This window comes from Mesocricetus auratus, unplaced genomic scaffold (genome assembly GCF_017639785.1).
Source record: "Mesocricetus auratus isolate SY011 unplaced genomic scaffold, BCM_Maur_2.0 Super-Scaffold_100029, whole genome shotgun sequence".
In the NCBI taxonomy this organism is placed as follows: domain Eukaryota; kingdom Metazoa; phylum Chordata; class Mammalia; order Rodentia; family Cricetidae; genus Mesocricetus; species Mesocricetus auratus.
In genome coordinates this window covers 8,036,314-8,054,515 of record NW_024429210.1, presented here as the reverse complement: position 1 = coordinate 8,054,515, position 18,202 = coordinate 8,036,314, and the positions used below count along the sequence as shown (strand labels likewise).

Sequence of the window (18,202 nt, the reverse complement as noted above, 5' to 3'; positions counted from 1 at the left end):
AGCATTAATCAAGGGGCTGCAGGGATGGATACTTCAGTGGTTAAGATCACTTATTGCTCCTGCAGAGGACCTGGGTTCAGTACCCAGCACCCCCACACAGCCACTCACAACCATCTGTAACTTCATTTTCAGGGTATCTGGTGCCTTCTTCTGAGGCACTGCACATATATGATACACACACACACACACACACACACACACAAGCAGACAGAATTCTCACTCACACACAAATATTACAAAAGAGAAAATATTAAGTATTAGCAATGACACATGAGGTTGTGAAACACATGATTTTCTATAAAATATTTTTTCTTAATGCACTCCAGTTTTATGGAATATTGGCTTATCCTGAAATTCTGCCCTGCTACAAAGCCGGTTGACTTGCTATTCCTAACTGATGCAGGGAATTCTTCAGACTGCTGCAGGTGGCAGAATGAGCTATGCTTCCATCATGGTTACTGCAGACAGTCATCTTTACTTTTCTGGGATTTAAGGAAAACAATCTAGGAGAGTAGACAGATGGTAAAAAACTAACTTGTTTCTCTTTGTGTTGGGTGCCAAATGCTTAATGAAGCATTCATTATTAGTTATTTTAGCACAGTCCTTAATGCTAATGAAGATATCAAGTTACCACTATAACTATGTGAATATTAGCAATTTAAGAAACACCCTCTACTATGTATGTAGTCTATTGGAGTTTCATAATTAACAGTAAAGGCATCAATTATTTTTTTAAATAGTTCAAAATGCAGGAAGTGTAAAGATGGTATTTGAATAAGATATAAAGAACAATTGTTTCTCTAGATAACTAGTGATAATTTGATTGGTATAGCAGTAGCATTCCTTGTCTTAGTAACCTGACAAGAAGTAACTTAAAGACAGACTCATTTTATCTCATAGCTTCACTCTGGGGAAGATATGGCATTATGATGGTGGGGGAATGTGCAGTGGATTAGCCATATCTCCATCTGTCCAGGAAGGGTGAAGCTAGACCACAGCCAGCGGTCCAACCCTCTAAGCTTATCTCCCAATGATCCACTTCCTCTAATGTTTCAAAAGGTTTAACAGACTCCAGAAACAATACCCCCAAGTGCTCAAACACACGGATCTATGACGGCTTTTCACATTCAAATAATAGCGTTAGGCATGTTTGTTTGTTTGTTATGTCAGCCCTTTTTACAACTGAACGTCTCACAACAGGTGCTTTCTGCTTTAACTGTGTAAAGAAAAGGAAAGCAGAAGAAGTAAATAAAGTTAGATGTCCACACAGACAGAAAGGAACACTCTACACAGAATTATGAGTCTCCCATGCTATCTTCAAGGGAAATTACTTGAGAGCATGCTACACACTTAAACACATTGTAGTTGCTTGAGGAGAGTCATGCCAAAGCATCGATATTCTTCTTTCTAAGAATGCTGTAGGCAAATCATCACAAAAGAACAACAGAATTGTAGTCAATGTGCCCACAGACCTTCATTGCTATAGCTTCCTCCATTATTAAAGTTTCTTACAGATGAGAGAAAATGCAATCCTGCTCAGCAGAACCGATAAGAGAGGAAATATGTAAGAGTTCCATTGCTGTCTATACATATATTATGTTTTCCTTCAATTAGCAAGCTTCTCTGTTATGTTAAGACATGGTCATAGATAACGAAATTTAATTAACTTTTATAGGTTTATTCCGGCAAATAATGGATCATATTTGACCGGATTTCTGAGAGCAGGAGCATTTACCCTTCCATATCATGTGTTATCCATTACCCAAAGAGCAAACCATTCCCTCCTCCTAGAGTTCTACCTTCTGAGACATCTCCTCTGTTGCTTCTTTTTCTCTAAGCCTCATTATCTGACCTGTACACTCTGGACTTCCGGGGCAGACGCCTACAAATTACAGTTTTCAGACATTTTTGCCACATCTCTTTTGTTACATTGTACAGTTGGAGAAGTTGATGGACACTTGAAGGAGAGACAGGGTGAGCATTGATGGTGTTCCTTGAGTCTAATGGCATGGGACAGCTTCTGGTGTTTCCCATAGCCAGGGGGCAGCAGAGATGAGGAGAGAGCACCAGCCTCCAGAGTGTGTAGGCTCTCACACAATCCAGATCCAGTGGAGGCAGCTGAGGTGGCAGCAGATTCCATTCCAAGGGTCGCTTTCCACTGCCATTGACTCACGACCTGGAATGGAATAATGCATTCATTCTCCCTTTTGTTATAGCACATCAGGGGTATTTATCTTCATAACATATATCATATACATATATTCTTTCATTTCTACTCTAATTTATCCTGCCCTGGTTCACTGGCCAGTAGCACTTGCATTCTTCCATTTACTTACTCTATGAGCTGAGGAAAGTTATTTAAACTCCACTAAATTGTGCTTTCTTATCTGTTTATAGTAAAAAATAATGCCAACAGCCATGGCTTTGCCAAGAATTCTGCAAGCATCCTCTATTTTGAAATAGTAATTGTATGAGACACATGCCATGATTTTAATATTCTCCTTGTAAAAATTACTTATTATTTTGGTAATGGCAAGAAGAGAGAGAGAGAGAGAGAGAGAGAGAGAGAGAGAGAGAGAGAGAGAGAGAGAGAGAGAGAGAGAGAGAGAATACAAGCAACAAGCAAGAGTGTGGAGGTCAAAGGTCTACTTTGTAAGTTAGCTCTCTCCCTCCACTTTATGTGTTTGGGGTACGGAACTTGGGTGGCCAAGCTTTTGTGACAAACCCCTTTATACATCAAGCCCTGCCACCAGTCCTAATTTTCCTCTTTTTCAGACCTAACAAGACTGAAGTTTAGGGAACCAGCAAGATGACTTAGTGAGGGAAGATTCCTGCTGCCAATCCTAGTAACCCAAGTTGGGAAGCAGAATCCAAATGACAAAGCACTTAACACAAGTCTAACACATGACAATTAAGTAAATAGTAGATTCTATTTCCAAACATGTGACAGTCTTTATTTCTTGCACAATATTACATGTGTGAATCAATGATCCATCACATTGATTTCATCATCTTATGCCATGTGAGTAGGCATTTATTTTTACAAATATGCATCGGAAGGCTAATGGGAAAATGGGATTTGTCTTTTCAATCATTTGGGTTCTATAGATAGATTCATACTGGCTTTAGATTTTTGGCTTATATTTCCTTATGTATTGATATTTTTACCCTTACATATATCATGTTCCTTCTATAAACACAGTTGATGCAAAGAAACTTATATTTGAATACTTGATGTGAGCCTTTGACATTAAATGTACAATAAAATAGAAGAAATGGCAAATGTCAGGAAGCAGGAGATAGATGGCCTAGGGAGGTAACTTAGCAACCCAATTGACAAGGGGAGGAAGTAATGACAGCAAACCCACCCAAGTGTAGGGGGAGAACCTATAGCTCAAATTCCATTTCCAACTATATTCAGTATATCTTTTCAAGCAGTTGGGGGGCTGAATTCACTTGTTTTATCAGGAAAACTTATATCCAAAGTTCTAAAAATTAATGATTAGAGACTTAAATAAATCTTCCCTATAGTATGACATCAATTCTGAGAACTTTGGCGACATCCCCTTTTTCTCAAAGGACTTGGTTAATTTTTAAGGCAACTTGACTCTTCTTTTTATCTTTACCAAATACAAATTAGTTTCTTAGGAATCATCTTGGTATAGTAAAAAAAAAGGCATGTGTCAAGAGACTAGGAATTTAATAATGTCTGTTATGCTGAGAATTATCTAAACTTTTGATTCCCTTTGCACAATGGAAATAAAATTTCCAAAATTCTCTGATTCCAATTAAGAGTTAATTGAAAGAAACATCCTTCACTGCCCAACAGGTTTGCATTCCAAATTAAGCAACTAGAATTCTAATCTTCACAGTTTATGAAACATTCAGTTGATCAGATATTGAATAGCCACAATATGATATGCAATTACCTAGTCACTTAATGTTCTGGAGGATATTTGACTCAGTACCAGCTTTTGGAGATCAAATAATTTAGTCTGGGAAACAAAACATGCCAAAAAGAGCATACAAGTAAAAGGCAGACTATGTTATGAGTCAATGCTCAAAGTGCCAGGTTGATGTTATAATTGAGAATTATATGGTGGAAAAATAAAGAGCATGGACCATTGGAAGGCAGTTCAAATGTAGTTTCACTTCCAAAGTGGAAAGTGCAATAGGAGAGCAAGCAAATGACCCAGAAAATAGTTTAACCAGCTAGTGAAATCCTTTGAATGTTGTTATAAGAAAATGCAACTCCACTACACAATAGGAAAATAGACAATTTCTGAATAATCATACAGAATTTAATATTTAGATTACTTACCACGGCACACATCCAATTAATTGATAAGCCATCAAAATTTGGTCTGTATCTCTTGTAAAGAGAACAAGCTCCCAAAAGACACAAAATCTTTACTTGAAACATAAACATCACACCTACAGATATTCCCATGAGTAACTTTTGCTTCAGTTAGGAGAGTTTCAGTGTAATATGAAAAAAATCATAATTAAGAGCTTGTGGAAGAGTTAAAACGCCAGATTCCAGTCCTTAGAGCTTAATCTTTCTATCAGCTTTTAAAATAAATATCGTTTCACAAAGACCTACACAGCACACAGCATCCACACATCTCTACACATGTGTTGCTTGCTCATCCCTGCAGTATTGCAATGAGCATTCAACTCCTCACTTTGGCCATTTCAGAGGCAGTTATCCCAACAATTTGGGAACATAAGATATATAGATATTTGTACATATATATGCATATATACACATACACATATATACACATATACATACACACACACACACACACACACACACACACACACGCTTCCAGCATTTGCCTTCACCAAGACCTGGAGAATGATTTCTTCTCTCTCCTAGCATGAAAGTTTGCTGCTTTCTCTACTGAATTAACTCCATTTTCAAGAAAGAGCATTTCAATACATTTTTCTGACAGGTAGGAAATTAACTACATACTAGAAGCTATTGAATTCAACTTTAACAGTATCAATAAACATTTCTGATTAAATTATTGAAATTGATTTTATAATTTCGACCATTATGTTTTTACATCAATATCATCATCTGACAGTAAATGTAGTTACAGCTTCCTTATTGATCGCAGACATTGCACTCTAAAGTACTCATTTGACTATATTACAAAATCAAACTTGATTTCCTGTACTACTGCAGTAACTTCACATCATAATCTAGTCTGAAAAATCAAAATAGATGAATTATTCAGTTATTAAAAGATATATTTTTCCTTGGAGGAAAAGAACACTCTGATGAAGTCATTCTTAATAGTTGTGCCATAGGATATTTCTCCATGTGGGTTACTCTATGTGGGTCTCACACATGCGTATCATTGCCTCCCAGCTTGCGTGTGATCAATCATGTTTCTGGTGAAATGCATAAACAGTGCTTGAAGAGAAAGAAATGTTTATTCTTCCTATATGGTAATTCAGCAAAAAGCACATGGTTTCTATGTTTAAAACTCTGAGTCTTGGTCTCGCTAGTCCAGCTCATCAAAATAATACAAGTATGTTCAGCCATTTTATTTCCCTGAAGAACAACACATCTTCTGTGGCTCTAACTATGGTTCTAAAAGTAACCCAAATGGTGATGGACTGAGCTAAATCAAACATTCATCCTGGACGTTCAGCATCTCCTTGGAGACCCAAGTAAGACGATTCAATGCCTGTCAAAACTTTGCCATAACAGAATTGCTTTCAAGTCAGGAACTACAAGGCTGCCTGGGAAATTTCTCATGTTGTCTACTATTCTGTTTGGGAGGAGTGCAAGCCCTAGGAATTTGCTGGAGGAGAAACAGCTGCTCACGCCAATAACAGGACTTGACTCCAGTTGCTTTCTCCTACATCAACTATTTTTTTCATTTTAGTTGTAACTTTTCAAATGACTGATGAAGTGAAAATTAAAACTTCAAATCCAAGAAAAACTACATACACCCCTGAAGCATGGATATTAGCACATATCAGAGACCTTCTAAAACTGTACTATGGGGATTTAAAAAAATACCTGTCCATCTCTCTATATCCATAATATGAATCTCCTATCCCATGTAAATCCTACTATTGAAAAATGTCATTCATCTGTTTCATAAAGGTTCAAGGTAAGTTTATTCATAGTGATACAAAGTATCAAATAGTTCAAATATGACTTTTCTAAGAGAATCTTTAACTCTTTGTCATAGCTTTGAGTTTAAATAACTAGATAATCACACCTCCTCCTTACTATTTTTTACCTTAAATTAACATTTGATAAATGCATACTCTTAAAAATGTTCTGCTAGAAGTCAGGTGGAGGAAAAGTATTAAAGTATGGGCTTTTATTAAGAATACCCTAGAATTTTCAAGTTGAATGCAGCCATTTAGCTTCCCAGCTAGCTACAATGTGAGAAGGTCAGGTCCATCATTCCTGGAAGATACCTACCTGGCCTAATTCATCAGGTCCACAGCCTTGGCATCTTTTCCTTTTCTGGGAAGTTATTGCAATTGTAGCTAGCGAGTCATGACGAGTGGAAGTTTTCACTTATAAAATGGTAAAATATATTTGCTGATTTATTTCACACTTCTGAATATTTTGTTAAAGCTATTACTTTAAACAGTGAGACAAGGGGCTGGAAAGATGGCTTAGCAGTTAAGAGCAATGATTGCTCTTCCAAGAGGACCCTGGTTCAATTCCCACCACCCACATGGCAGCTCACAACTGAATGTAACTCCTGTTCCATGGTAGCTGACACCCTCACAAAGACATGCACACAGGTAAAACACCATTGCACATAAAATAAAAATAAATAAAATTTTATAAAGTGAGCCAAGTCATAAAAGTTAGTTCCTGAGTTAAAAATATATTTATTCAATTTATTTTATGTTTATGTGTTTTGCCTGAGTCTGTATATGTGCTGAATAGGCATGTATAAGTTCCTTATTTTATTCTGACAATACTGCATTGGCTTAGTTTTTGCAAAATAAGCAGATATCTGAGACTAAGATAATTCCAGAAAGCTTGAAAGAGACAAAACAGTCAAAGTCTAGTATTCTTTTCTTTTTTTACTTTCTTGGTATAATATAGTGTTGGGTTTCTTCAAAGGGAGAGAGGCTTGGGAAGGTTATTGTGGTGGCAGAATGTTTCACTATTTGTCACCCCAAGAATGAAGATAAACGCCACTCTAAGTAGAATGATACCTATTGTTTATTGACTAGTGACCTCATATGAACAAATAGGCCTTTTAGATAGATTATTTTGAATTTCTAGGTAAGACGGTAGACTGGAAGCTACTGTAAGGAGAAGAATCAGAAAAAGAATAACACATGTTACAAGACAGAAAGATGGCCAGTGAGATTACTCAACTGGTAATGGTGTGTGCCATTAAGTCTGTTTGCCTGCGTTTGACCTCCAGAAGAACACTTCACTCCTCATATGTACCATGATACTTGGGCTCCACCCCAACAAATAAAGAATACATATAATAAAGAAAAGAATAACTTTTGAAATCCACAAGAGGTGTGACAGGGCATTTCAAGGGCACAGCTAAGTTTTGTGGCTGTGGAATACCTAACATCCTCAGCCACATCTCTCTAGCAGTATTATTCATGCTTAGTGAGGTTCAAGTGTACCACATACCTCCAGCAGAATGATTCATGTTTAGTGAGGTCCATGTGTATCACATTTCTCCAACAGGATGCTTAGTGAGATCCAAGTATACCACATCCCTTCAACAGTATGATCAATGTTTGGGACTGATTGTACAGATCTTAGTGCTGTGGATACTTCTGTCATTCCTAATTTACATGAGAGGACACATCAGCTCTTTTTCTTATTAACTTATTAACTTGGTGCGTTAATTTGTTTTGTTTTTATATCCCAAGCGCAGTTTCCCCCTCTCTCCCCTCCTATCTGTCCCCTCATCCAATCCATTCCTCCTTGGTGTCTCTTCAGAAAAGAGCAGGTCTCCCATGGATATCAACCAAACACCACATATCAAGTTTCAGTGAAACTATTAAGTCTGGATGAGACAACCCACCATGAGAAAAGGAGGGGCCCCAAGGCAGGCAACAGAGACAGAGGCAGTCCCTCTTATGAGTTTCACAAGAAGACCAGGCTACACAACTGTAACATATGTGCAGAGGGCCTAGGTCTGTCCCATGTAGGCTCCCTGGTTGCCAGTTCAGTCTCTGTGAGTCCCTGTGAAACAAGGTTAGTTGATTCTGTAGGATTTATTGTAGTATTCTTGGACCCTCTGACTCCTACAATCCTTCTTCTCCCGCTTCTACAAGCTCCTCTGAGGTCTGCCTAATGTTTGCCTGTGAGTCTCTGTATCTGGTTCCATCAGTTGCTGGGTGAAGCCTTTCTAATGACAATTGGGCTAGGCACCAACCTGTGGGTATAACAAATTATCATTAGTAATCATTTCATTGATTTTTTTTACTAGTCCTGTTTGGTTCTATCCTAGGTCTCTGGACTATCATGACTCTGGTTCCTGACCCTCCAGGCAGTGTCAGAGGTGAGGTCCCTCTCATGGCACGGGTCTCAACATGTACCAATCATTGCTTGGCCACTTGGCTAGGGTCACCTTCATAGATTTCTGGGAGTTTCTATTGTACTAGTGTAGCACAAGTTCTAGTGGTCTTAATAATAAAACCCCAGAGTCATATATTGTGGTAAAAGCTGAAAGATCAGAGAATAAAGATGCCAACCACTTGAGAGACTTCTTACCTCTCCCGAATCCTCAAACCAAACTGATCCTATCTTTAGGAATCCTCAGACTGAATGCAATGAGCTCCTATCTCCTGCCTTATATTCCTCCTGTCTCTACCTCCCTAGTGCTGGGATTAAAGGTGAGTGACTCCCAAACACTAGGATGAAAGATGTGAGTAACCACTACTTGGCTCTGATTTTTTGAGACTGAATCAATCTTGTATAGCAGGGTGGCCTTGAACTCACAGATACCCATCTGCCTCTGCATCCAAGTACTGGGATTAAAGGTGTATGCCACCACTAAGGTTAGCTAGTGACTTATTTCTACACTTAGATCTCCAGGCAAGCTTTATTTGTTAGAACACAAACAAAATGTCACCACACAGTAGGTTTCTAGCTCTTCCCAGAGATGCCTGCAGATTCCAAATGTCTCTCCCAGTACTCTCTCCCTCCATCTTCCCCCGACCTGAGGAAGTTCTAGGACAGCCAGGGCTAAACAGGGAAATCCTGTCTCAAACAACACCAACAAAGAGCTGTTGTAACAAACCATAATTTGATGGAAACAGAAGGGGGAAGATGGAAGGAGAGAGCATAGTTTTTTAAAACTGGTTAATTTTGTTGTATGATATTTGATTTAGAGCTATATGTTAAGCCTTATGGGGTCTCCAGTGAGTACATAATTGAAGGTAATGACTCCACAGCTCCCTGAATTTGTTAATATCACATAGCTCAGCCTCGAGGGATGAGGCCCATTGTCCATCTCTGCTCAACTGTTGATGGACCCATTCTTGTACAGACCTGGTACAGACATCTGTGTCTACTTTCAGTGTTTGCGATGGTTACATTTTACTCAGAAGGTGGCAATTTGCCACCCAACCATCTTTTACATTCTTTCAGATCCCCAGTCAGCAATGTCCCCAGGCCCTTAAAGGATATACTACAAATGTCTTGTTTGGTGGTGGGAACTCATGTGCCACTTATTCTTGTTGTTTTATGACAGCACCATGTGTGTGTGTGCCTGACACCCACGAGTGTCAAGAGACAGCATTTAGTCCTCTGGAACTAGAGCTACAGACACCATGTGGACCCTGGGAACTGAATCCAGGTCCTGCACAAGAGCAACAAGTGCTCTTAATCACTGACCCATTTCCCCCTTTTCTCCAAACTATTTTTAAATAAATTATGCTTAGTTCAGTTACAAGATAGTAAGTTTCCAAATGGCGTTTTTTAACCCTTTTGTTTTCATCAGCCCTTCCTCATGCCCCTGTTTTCTCCCAGCTTCCCACACTTCCCTGCTTACACCCTCCTACCTCCACCCCCCATACCACCTTCTGTCTTTCACATTGCTCTCATTCTCCCATCCCTCACAGGACGTTCCTGCCAATTGCCCTCTTCTAGTCCCCTTCATCTATAGGCACTTCAAGTCGAATGCGTAAAATTAGAGTTTGGAAGCAGCAACCGTCCATGTATGAAGGAGACCATGCACCATTTGCTTTCTGTGCCTGGGTTAATTCACTCAATGTAATTTTTTTCATGAACCAGGACTATACTTTCCAAAAATGTATCTCAGAATATCATACAAATTGCTTGTTAAGCTCTGCTTACAGTTTCAAATGCTTTTCAAGCTCAACTTTCTGAACTTTTCCACATTCTCCTCTCAAAAATAAGTTCCAAAAGCCTAAAGTACCACATGGTCAGGCCTACCACATATCAGTATTAATTTTCTGTTTTAGTTGGGGTCCTCCAGAAGAAGATGGAAATGGATATTCTCTTAAATTGATTTGTTAAATTGGCCTCCACAATCCAATCTTTGTAATCTAACAATGGCCACTCTTGTTTTTCCAAGGTCTACTGGTATATCATTAAATTATATGTTTGAGATCCCTCAGATTCATTAATGCAGATATGTAGAATTCTAATCTTCTACCAGTGGAATGCTTTCATCATAAACCATAGGATTGAGAGTGTTGTATTTTCATTTTATTTCAGGGTATTTTATTTCTCACATTATACCTCCAGTGGCACATTTATTATTGAATAGTATACTATTTACTCTCCATGAGTTCCATGACTCCTGAGAAGTATGTGTGGTTTGCAGTTTGGGGTAGAATGTTCTATAGATATTTAAGCCCATTTGATCTGTGATGTCATTTCATCTCAATGTTTGTTTCTTTGTTTTTCTTTTATCTTTTTTTTTTCTGTAATGACCTACTAAATGATGGAAGTGCGATATTGAAGTCATCCACTACAATTTTGTTGAGGTTAATCTGTGTCTTTGTGTCTAAAGTGTGAGTTTTAGTAAATCAGGCACATCCAAGTTTGGTGAGTATATATTTAGAATTTTATACTCTACTTGTATTTGTCCCTTAGAATGAATCTCTGAACTGATTTTTGTTTGAAAACTATTTTGTCAAGTAGACTTGTTTCCTACTTCTCTTTGCTTGGAATATATTTGTCATACTTTCATCATAAGCTAATGTCTATCTTTTATGAAAAGATGTGATTCTTGGAGCTCGCAAATGTATGGACCTTATTTTTCTAATTGTATGTATGTATGTATGTATGTATGTATATATGTATGTTTTATGCACATGCAATGTGTGGTGGTGGTGATGGTGGTGGTGGTGGTGGTGTTGCTAGTGGTGGTTACGGTTTGCCACAGCATTCACACAGAGGTCAGAGAACAACTTGGAGATGGTTCTTTCCTTCCAACTTTATGTGCATTCCTGGCATCAATAAAGGTCATCAGGCTTATACAGCAAGTACTTTACTCACTGAGCTCTCTTGGGTCCTTTTTGAAAATTGTTGTATTTATTTATGTGTATATGCACGCATGTACCATAATGTGTATGTGAAGGGCAGAGCACAGCTTGGGGAAGTTGATTCTCTTTTACACAGTGTGGGGTCTGACCAAAAAAAAAACTTTTAGGCTATCAACCTTGGCAATAAGCGCTCTACCTACTGAACCATCTCACCAGACACTAGGTCACATCTTTCTAATCAATAATTCAATTCATCTTTTTAGTTGGGGAGTTGATAGGATTAATTTTCATTGTTAGAGAGATGCTAATTATTATTCCATTATTATTCCCATCGTTTTGTTGGCCTTACTGCATATGGTCTTTTCTTAATCTTCATATCCTCAACTCTTGTCTGCCATCTGTAATATTTTACCTATAATCTATTGTATGTGTTTACTATTCTCTTCAGTCTGAAAAATTCCTTTCATTACCATCTATAGAGGTAGTGTAATGACCATGGTCATAAATTCTTCCAGTCTGCTTTTATCATGGAATGTTTTTCTTTCTACTTCAATCATGACCTATACTTTTGTTGGTTATGGTAGTCTAGATTCATAATTATAGTCCTTCAGAAACTGAAAAACATATTGCAAGCCCTTCTTGTGTTTAAATTTTTATGGGCCTACCTATATATGTGACTTAATATTTCTCTCTATAAACATTTCATACATTTTCTTCAGTATTAGTATTCTAAACATAAAATGATGTGAGGATTGTCTTTTCAAGTCCTGCCTATATAATCTGTATTCCTCTGGTACTGGGAAAGACCTGTTTTTCACTAGAGTTGAAAACTTTTTTTGCTATGGTTACATTGAAAATGTTTTAAATGCTTTTAGTAAAGAGCTCTGTGAACATAATTCATATATTTGATGTTTTAAGAGTATCACAAAGACTTTTCATTTTCATATATATAATGGAAAATGAAAAAATACATATCTCAAAAATTATCAGTGTACTTAACTAGTTATGAAAATTCTACATTGTCTTTAACCCCTGATATGCAACCTTCCAAGCATTCCATTCTTTCAGTAAGGCTTCTCCTTCAGTCTTTCTATTTGATTCATTTAATTTTTAACCTATAGCATGTCAGATTGTGTTTTCTTCAGCATGTCTAAGCCCATTTTCACACCCTGTATTGTCTGCCTTATTTCATTCAGATGTTTACTCATATTCACATTCATTCCTTTAAATACACTTATAATTGCTGTTTTGAAATCTTTGTCTGAAAATTTGCCTAGCTTTTTGGTCATTTGAGGTTATTATTCCAGAGTTGAAATTTTTGGCAAAGTAAGTTGTTTCTCTCTCTCTCTCTCTCTCTCTCTCTCTCTCTCTCTCTCTCTCTCTCTCTCTCTCTCCCCCCCCACCCGTGTGTGTGTGTGTGTGTGTGTGTGTGTGTGTGTGTGTGTGTGTGTATGTTGCCTGTGTTTTTCTACTGGAACTTGTGCATCAGGAATTCAACTGTTGTGGGTTCTTTCTTCCTTCCTTTCTTCCTTCCTTCCTTCCTTCCTTCCTTTCTTCCTTCCTTCTTTCCTTCCTTCCTGTCTTTCTTCTTTGGGTCATCTTTCTTCTTTCAGTGGTATCATTAACAATAACCTAGAAACATTAGGTTATCATATGATTGAGGTACCATTTTGCTATTTTGGGCTGGGTATTCAGGGTATCAAGTTACATCCTCAGAACTCCGTTGAGGATAAATAGCTGTCTACAACATTGTACACTATCTAAGGGTATGCCCCTTATTTGGGGTTTCCTTCTGTTGTCTCTAGTATTCCCATTCCAGCTCCTAGAAGGATGTCTTGCCTTTGGAAGTTCCTCTGTGCTTCATAGTCACCTTCCTGTCTTTTCTGCTTCTGAAGACTATTTTAGATCTGCCCCAGGGACTGGCTCTGGCTCTGGTAATTACCCTTATTCTGGTTCTGGCTCTTACTCCAGATTTGTCTTTGTCTATGGTTCTAGACCAGGCATTGGTTTGAGCTGTGAATTTATGTCTGGAACTGGTTGCACAAGTATGATCCTACAATTTAGAATAATTTTACTGCATTGAATGATTGCTTGAATGAGTGTAGGGTGTTTCTTCAGCTTAGTTTGTCTTGACTTAGATAGATGCTGCATGAAGTTCAGTTCTGAGATAGTTAGTACAGATTCATAAGTGGAGTAGTTGTGGTGATCAAAGTTTGAAAGAATGGCTCATGCACACAAGTCTTTCAAGTCATAGTGGGAGCCTAGGACCAAGCTGAGTGTCACCAATGGACCAGACTTCTCTTCTCACATATTTTGGGAAGCTCCAACACCAATCAGTGTTGCGTAGCCTAAGGTACAGAGTAACAAACCCTTATCCTTACCTTCCAGGAATGTGGGAACTGTCTGATATTACTCCCCCAAGAGACCACTACTCCCCATGAAGCCAGGCATGGATGATGTCTCTGTTACAACTCTCTGGAGTCACGCAGATTGGATCAGAGACAATACTTGTCTCTTGCTTTTGGAGCCCAAAGGGTGCTCATGCAGTCAGTTTACTGCTTTAGCAGTCAAAGTTCCTGCCTCTACACAATCGTCATAGGCAGAGATGAATACACAAAATGGCCCACAGATATAGTTTCAGCTATTCTGGGTGTGCTCTTAGATGGTAAGTGAAACTGTTTCCCAAAGAACCACTGAGATTGCATAGCATATTTGGGTTAGTTAAATGTTCATGTTTATAACATGATGTGTTTGTATTTAATAAATACATTTTATAAAAATCATCTCTTATGTGTACATAAAATGTAACAAAGACCTCTCAAAAATCACTCAAGTTCAAATATAGGAAGACAAGTTTTCTAGGAATCTTAATACTTATTCTTCAATAAATATGTCACCCAAACAGTATTGATGCTGGAGATGGTAGAGATCATTTATCTTATTTTAGCTGGCATTTCAATGTGATTCAAGATGAATTCAAATGGCTTTCACATCCCAAGCATTGAAATAAAAATGAAACCAAAAGCAAAAAGCAGGCTATGTGAAAAAGAAAAAGAAAACATGAAGCAAGTGAGCGCGGTGCTAAACAAAATCCGAACTTCAATGTTACATAGCCAAACAACAGCTCAGCATATGGCTCAATGCAGCCCTCACATGGCAGGTGTTTCGAGTGCACCTTCTTCATGAATGCTCACAAAGAGCACAAAATACCCACAGTTCAGACCACGAGTTCTTTTACTAGACACTCTCCAAATCACATAAGTGAATGAGTAAGTACTTTAAAAGTAATGCCAGGTCAAAATTAAAAAGCCCCTTTGTCAGGAAGGGTTAGTAGGCAGCTGTCTGTAAGGGTTGACAGGCAACTAGCTGTCTATAAGGGGTGATAGGCATCTGTCTGTAAGGGTTGCCAGGCAACTGATGCTCAAGGGTAAGAGAATCAGGGAAAAACTCCCCAAACCTGGGGATTGCCTTGTATTTAACTACAGCAGTCTGAAGCAAAGTTGCCTCCTGCCTGGTATGCCGAAGTTGTCACCAGGGGCATTTAGATTCACTAACTAGTTGCATCTTTAGATACATTAGGAAACAAATTGATAAAAGGAAAAATGCATTCTTTTGCAGTTTGTCCAAGCCATGGAAAGACAAACCAAGTTTTACTTTGCCTTTTCTATAGCAGTTTCAAGTCAATAGAAAACATTACACAGTAGCCAAGAGAGATAGAAGTGTTGGTTTCCACCCTGGAACTATGAGAAATCTCTTTGAATGAGTGAGGCTTCTCTCCTGTGGAGAGCTAGGTATATAGATGTAACTTGTATCCCCATCCCTTTCTCTGATGATTTTGAAATATGTCTTTTCCTCTTGTCAAAGGTAAACATTGCAAGAGAGATAAGAAGGACATTTTTACAAATAAAGAAAAAGCTTACCAATAATTCCATATTCTGAGATAGCTAGAGTTGACATTTGAATATATAGTTTTTTAATTTGTGAGTACGCATATCAGTTTTATACATACACTCAATTACTGAATACAATTTCAATTTAGAGACTTTATTTCTTTTAATTAATTGTTACATCCTGTGTCTTTGATTTTGGACATGTCCTTTAGTTGAAGTTGTTTTTGTTTTTGTTTTCTCAAGAGGCAAAACTAAATTTGCTAATCATATCAAATTCCTTCAGTCAAGAACAATCTTTCTTTTAGGCATTTATCCTTTTCTTTACCTACCTGCACTCCCACCAGCAGCCAAGGCCATTTGTTAGACAAGAAGGGATGCTTAATAAAGATGTCCTGAGCAGAACTGAGTAGAAAGATGTGGGACATGCAGTAAGAGGCAGACTGAGTGCCTAGCCTTCCTCTCTTAGTCTTGTCGCACAGAGAAAAATCACAGCCTGAAGTGAGCTGTGGAAGGTTCCTTGGCTGGGTGCGCAGCAACGTACCTGCTGAGTTACAAGCCTGATGAATCATGTGCCTGGTTATCTTGCTAGTCATGCTGAACTGAAGGCCACTTTCAAAACATAACAGGCCCAAGCAGGGACTGTCTTCCTGGGCTAGTGTTTTCTCTACAAATATCCTCCTTATCACTTTTCAATAATACAAAAACAGCATTCAAAGCTACTTCCCCACCACTGCTGACTTTTCTAAAAAGAATTGTGTAACATATTGCTGAGCAAGTTAGGACTAACTCAAAGCAAGCAAAGCTATTCATCACAGGATAGACTGATAGGTAGGCATAAAGCCTAGCCAGATATTTCCTTTGAGTGGCAATCCAAACAAAACGACTTTCTAAGCATGTCCTTTTCTAAAAAGAAAAGTTTAAATGGACATTTATTTATGCGTTTACTTGTTTAGCAGGGCAGAGGGAGGTTGTGCAGGCTCCACGGCACTATATGTGGAGATTACAGAGTCAGTTCTCTCCTAGAATGTGAGATCCAGTGACAGAACTCAGGTCCTTGGGCTTGGCAGCATGCACCTTCGCCAGCTGAGCTGTTCCGCATGCCCAGACTTGGTCCTCATATGCTCTGACAAGTCCTCAATAATCTAAATATTAATGGCCCTGATCACTTGTGTTTTGTCTTTTAATTTACTTCCTTGTGAAAGCTAATGTCCATTTGCTATAGCTCCTGAATTTCCCCTCCCTTCTGTTTCAGCCTTCCTCATGGACCTCCTCCCCTTATAGAGATGATCTGTGAAGATGACTGAAAATAATCAACAACATAATCTTAGCAACAGGATACCAAAGGCCTAATCTTGGCATCAGAGACCTGTGTTTGGGTGTATCATGTTGCCTTACATGATGTAAGGCCTTCAACTGGGTCAATTAAGACATACACTCAGCCCCTACTTAATATGTTCATTGGACTGCTATTGGCCTAATCTTCCTTACACGGCTCAGTTTGTTGTATATTCAGTTGATAATAACTCCTCCCATTTGGAGGAGATCCATAGGGAAGATTGGGACACAGGAGAGTTGCAGCAAAGGAACACTAGTTTTTGCAAGGAAGTAAATTAAAAGACAAAACAAAAATCTCCAGGTAGTTAAATAAGCAGGCTCACATGGAGGACATAACCTACTTTTCAAGGCTCCTCCACCTTTACTGTTTAATTTGATACTTATTCATTTTGAGGAAACATTTCATATCTCCAAAGAAGATTAACTTTCTGAGGGTCATCTCATAGGTTTTTTATTTTCTTCTCTCCCTCCCTGTTTCTTTTGTTCCTCTATTCTAAATAACTTACTACCATTTAACATCACACTAGTGTTTCTAATTAACAGCACTCCGTGTATTCTCTGATAACTCAAAAGGAAATACAATTGTGTTTAAAAAGAAAACACAGCCATAAATTATTACCCTGAATTTTACTTAAAAGTGAAATCTCTTTTCTATTGTCAAACAACCAATTCATAAATTCAAACACCCCAAAGATAAAGAGATACCAAAATTTCAGCAAGTCTATACCCTGATTTTTTGCTTTTTGCATTCAAAGTGTTGTTAATAGGGACTCTCTTGAGAGTGACTTCAGTGAGAGTAACTTCAATTCTACTAGAAAATTCATGGTAAATGGTAATAGAAAGGAGAAAATGTCCTAAAGAGATTATATGATTCCCAGTGGGGAGAGAAGGCAGAAGCCCTGAGTGGAGAGAGAAACTCCCTACCTGAGAATGGTGTAAATAGACTAAGGTTTTCTCTCTGTAAGGCTACAAGCTGGGCACGCCTTTAGGCTCAGCACTCAGGAGACAGATGCAGGTGGATCTGTGTGAGTTAGAGGCCAGCCTGGTCTACCAAGTGACTTGCAAGGAAGCTAGTGAAACAGAGAAAGAACCTATTTGAAACAAAACAGAGCAGCACACAGGAATGCCAAGCATCGTTTTGGACTCAGAAGAACATGTAGCAATTGGGAAAGACAGGAGTTAACTGGGCTACAAGCCTTCACTCAGGGTGAGCTAATGCAGCTGTATGCAAATGGTTCCCTATGAAACAGCCAGGGACTATAGGATTTCCTGCAGCCCCCTCTTCCTTCCAGCACCTTAAGGAATGTAACAGGTCTACAGGCTCAAATCCCAGACCTTCCCTCAGGTTGTTGGTGGGAAGAGCTGAACATTGGCCTGAGCAGTGTAAAGACAGTAGCTGGAGAGAAAGCTGGTGAGAAGACAGGAGGTGCTGGACACTAACGAGCTTGCATTCAATAGGAAGATGTGAAACCAAAATCTATTTAGGGAAAGAG

General features: G+C 38.5%; 1 long non-coding RNA gene across 1 annotated transcript in view; it reads right to left on the bottom strand.

Annotated features, from left to right (window-relative positions):
• Positions 1 to 1,295: 1,295 nt before the first annotated feature.
• LOC121134662 overlaps positions 1,296 to 18,202 on the bottom strand; it is a 34,926-nt gene continuing 18,019 nt past the window's right edge. Inside the window, exon 2 of the long non-coding RNA XR_005871778.1 lies at positions 1,296 to 2,176. This is a non-coding gene — a long non-coding RNA (uncharacterized LOC121134662). The remainder of the gene's footprint in view (positions 2,177 to 18,202) is intronic.